The 3,990-nt window shown below is 38.2% G+C and overlaps 1 protein-coding gene across 1 annotated transcript in view; it reads right to left on the bottom strand.

The window, feature by feature from the left end:
• The window catches only part of Luzp2 (leucine zipper protein 2), a 196,701-nt gene that overhangs the window by 71,991 nt on the left and 120,720 nt on the right, over positions 1-3,990 (bottom strand). The gene's annotated exons all lie outside the window — the stretch shown is intronic.

Raw genomic sequence — 3,990 nt, 5'->3', positions numbered from 1 at the left:
GGTGAGCTCCCTTTAGATCAGCCCCACCATCTTAATGGGTGGGCACACCCCTCGCAGCCTTGATTTCCTTGCTCATGTTCTCCCTCCTTCTGCTCCTCATTTGGACTTTGGGAGCTCAGTCCAGTGCTCCCATGTGGGTCTCCAAGACAGGGCCTTTTAACAGTCAAACAGTTTCTAATCAGTATCCTGGTGAACACTCACTCAGAAGGTGGCTTGCCACACACTTGCTGAATCCCATAGATTCAGCCAAAACAAAGACAATGAGCTCAATTCAAGTTGGACAGTTTAGAGCTCACATTTTGAGCCTGATAAAGATTAGGATGATGTTGGCAACTCCCATTTTCATTCTCTCTTGGCATTAAACCAAAACCAAGGGAGCCACATGACAGACAACACAAGCAGTAGGTCTTACTGTCATTGTGAATCAAACTCTAACTATTGCCAAATAACATCATAGCTTATATCTGTACCCAAAAGCAGAGGAATGGGAAATGTTCGGTACTTTCATGTAATATATAAGACGTGTTTCTATGGTAGCCTTCTAATAATACTTCCTACTCTTATAAATTCCATGGAAGAGTAAGCAGCACTCCATCCAGTCTTGAGATAAAGGACAAGGGAACATCACATACCTGCTCCAAATAGATACTTCCAAGTTATCAAGACACTATAACCAAGCCAGTGGGATAGAAGGGATTGCCATTTATTGGCAAGTGACAGCTAAGTGCCAAGAAGATATGAAGTGTTCCAGGGGATGAGTGGAAATAAATAAATTGATATTTATTCACCAACAAACATGAAAATGTTCCAGCATTTGAACAATTTCTATGGCTATCATAATACAGACTCGTTTAATGCTGTCCCGTTGGCTGAATCATCGTTTATCTGTTTCTAGGCTTGATAGAATTTTGTCTGACTCTGTCACTAAAGGAGTACTATTGACAACTGGGTCTTGCATTTGTTTTGTTGATCACTGAGTCAATAATTTTCAGAATTTTACTGCATACCCAGGATGTGTTTAGTAAATATTTCATCAACAGGAGAGCAGGTGAACAAACATGATGCCAAGTCACACGCAGAGCTACAAAACATGTCTCTCACCTTCTCACAACTCAGTTAAACCTTCTTTGCTACTGAATCACATGACTGATGAGCACTCAATATGGACTTATACATAAATGTCCTGAGGAAGCAGATCTCTCCTTTCTCTGGGAGTTATTAGACAATAGCTCTGTCTGGGGTAATGGTTACAAGGATTGATGGCTTGTTCACATTAATGACTAGCATATTAGCATAGGAGACACAGCCCACAATGTTTTACAGATTTCAGGACTAAATCAACTGGGTTATTTCTAAAAGGTACTTTATTTCTTATATGAGAATCATTTGCTGAATGTCAATATCATCTCTATTTGTGCATATTTTTCTGCCATCAGGAGAATGGGTTTAGTTTATTGTTTGAGTCCTGCACAGAACAGCAGTTATTCTGGATGCATTTCCTAAACACTCTTTCAGCATTCCTATTTTAACAAATTAATTTTCCAAAGGTAACAACACATACTAAAGCCCCCGTCCACACACCAGTGCATCAGATTCCTACTCTTCTTGGTATACATTTCCCTTGAAAATTTATTTTATGGTTGTTAGTAGAGAAAAAACACTCAACAACAACAAACCACAGAGTTAGCTTTGTTTTGGATTCTTCATGACTGTCTCAAAGGGAAACCAATAGAAGCAAAATGTGTTTGAATTGCTTACAGCAGCTAGACCAGCCGTGGAATTGGAACCCTAGGCTATGAGGATGCAGAGGTGGGTAGTAAAAGTTATCCTGTCATGACAATACCATCTTGTATGTAGTTGTATACAACATAATTTTCTCAAGAACCTCTAATTTTATATGCATTAAATACTAATTGGTGAATGAAATTCAATCATAAGAAGTAGTTAAATATCAGGACATCTAGAGTTTGGATGACTGCTATATATATTTGCCTCATGGCTATCCGTGAAAACAAAACAAAAGAAAACAAAACAAAATGGTGCCATTACTGATAGTAGGTAAAGGCAGATCTCAGTTTTAGAAAATGAAGATTGTAAAGTCCATATTGCAAATTCCTCACTTTTCAGTTCACAGAGTTTTAAGTCATTCTCTCAAATGCCAGTTGTTTTAAGGGACATACAACTTCATTTCCCATGAGGAATTCTCAATACCATATTCTGTCCTTCTGTCATTTAGAGCATAAGCATAAGTAATACTGGATATCGGATGTTGTCTATCACAGCTGCTTGAAGGTATGGCCACCACTCTGTGAAGACTGCGAGTGACAGTTAATCTTGACTGACACCTTGGTAGGAATGAGAATCACTTCGGAAACACACCTCTGGAGGTGTTTTGTGTGTGTGTCGGGGCATGTATTTCCAGAAAGGATATTAATGTTGGCAATGCAATCCCTTGAGCTGAGGCCCCAGATCACATGGAAAAGATAAATTAGGGTGTGAGGCGTGAGCATTAGTTTCTCTGTCCCCTGACTGCAGAGAGAGCGCTGGCAGCAGCCTGACTCTCTTGATGCTGCACCTACCCCACCATAATGGGGTCCATTGTCAAACTGGGAGTAAGCTAAACCTTTCCTTTTTTTTAAAGGCTATTTATTTCAATGTTTTACAGTGGTGAGGAAAATAGCTAGCACGGTCTGTTCACTGATTACTCACATAAACACCTAAAAAGTGAATGTCAGTCTCTTGGAATCTATTGAAAATTTGAGAGTTCTCAGGTTAATAATGCAAGTGCACTTGCAGGTTTTTAAAGCCAAGAGAAAACTAAACCCTAAATAATACATGGGAAGAAATGATGAAAACTGGGGCTCAAATTAATGAATAAAAACAAAATAAAACAAAAAAATACAGTGAACCAGGATAATGAAGAGTTGGTTCTTTGAAAAGCTAAGCAATACTGACAAATGCAGAAGAAAGTTATTCATGAGAGAGAAGATCTAAAATAATAAAATTAGAAATAAAAAGGCAAATATTATAACAGGTATAAACAAAATTCAGAAAATCATAAGGACATGTTTAGAAAAATTTGTATCCCATAAAATTAGAAAACCTAAGAGAAACAGACAAGTTATGAGATGTGCATAACAAATCAAAATTAAGTCAATATGATATAAATAGATTCATAACCAGCAAAAATTAAGTTTCCCAGCAAAAATGAAGCCAAGGACCAGATGCTTATCACAGAATTTCATCATAACTTCATGGAAAAATTAACACTTATACTATTCAGATTAATCTACAAAGTAGAAAAGTACAAGGTTCCCAAACTCTTTTTATGAAGTCTTACCTTGATTTCAAATGCAGAGAAGACAAAGAAAACAAAATGAAAATTTCAGACGGATTTTCCTGATAAACAGAGAAATGACTGTTCTCAAAATCATACTAGAAAACTGAATCAAACTATTTTCAAAAAGACCATTATCCCATCCAATCTGGTTTGATTCTAGAAGCAAAGGGAAGGTTCAATGAATGTAGATCAGTATGCTATCCTTGGCATAACACAGACTCAAAGACAGGAACCATAGGATTATCTCATCAGAGGCAGGAAATCCATACCTCAAGCTAATAAAGGCACCTATGACATGCTTAATGGTCATGCTAAATGGGTCAAACTCAGATCCCTATCAAGAGCAAGAACAAGGCGATTGGCTCCACTCTCTCTATTCAACACTTTGTCTGAGGGCATAGAGTAATAGGACAAGAGAAGGAAATAAAACGGTTAGGAAACTAATAAAGGTATCCCTGTTTGCAGGCGATATGTGAATCACCTTATTTACATAAGAAACCGTAAGCCGGGTGGTGGTGGCACACACCTTTAATCCCAGCACTCGCGAGGCAGAGGCAGGTGGATCTTTGTGAGTTCGAGGACAGCCTGGTCTACAAGAGCTAGTTCCAGGACAGGAACCAAAAGCTATGGAGAAACCCTGTCGGAAAAAA

This window comes from Alexandromys fortis, unplaced genomic scaffold (genome assembly GCF_014885135.2).
Source record: "Alexandromys fortis isolate MF-2015 unplaced genomic scaffold, M_Fortis_MF-2015_v1.1 scaffold_297, whole genome shotgun sequence".
Classification (NCBI taxonomy): domain Eukaryota; kingdom Metazoa; phylum Chordata; class Mammalia; order Rodentia; family Cricetidae; genus Alexandromys; species Alexandromys fortis.
The sequence above is the reverse complement of the archived record's forward strand: the minus strand, read 5'-3'. Positions and strand labels throughout refer to the sequence as shown.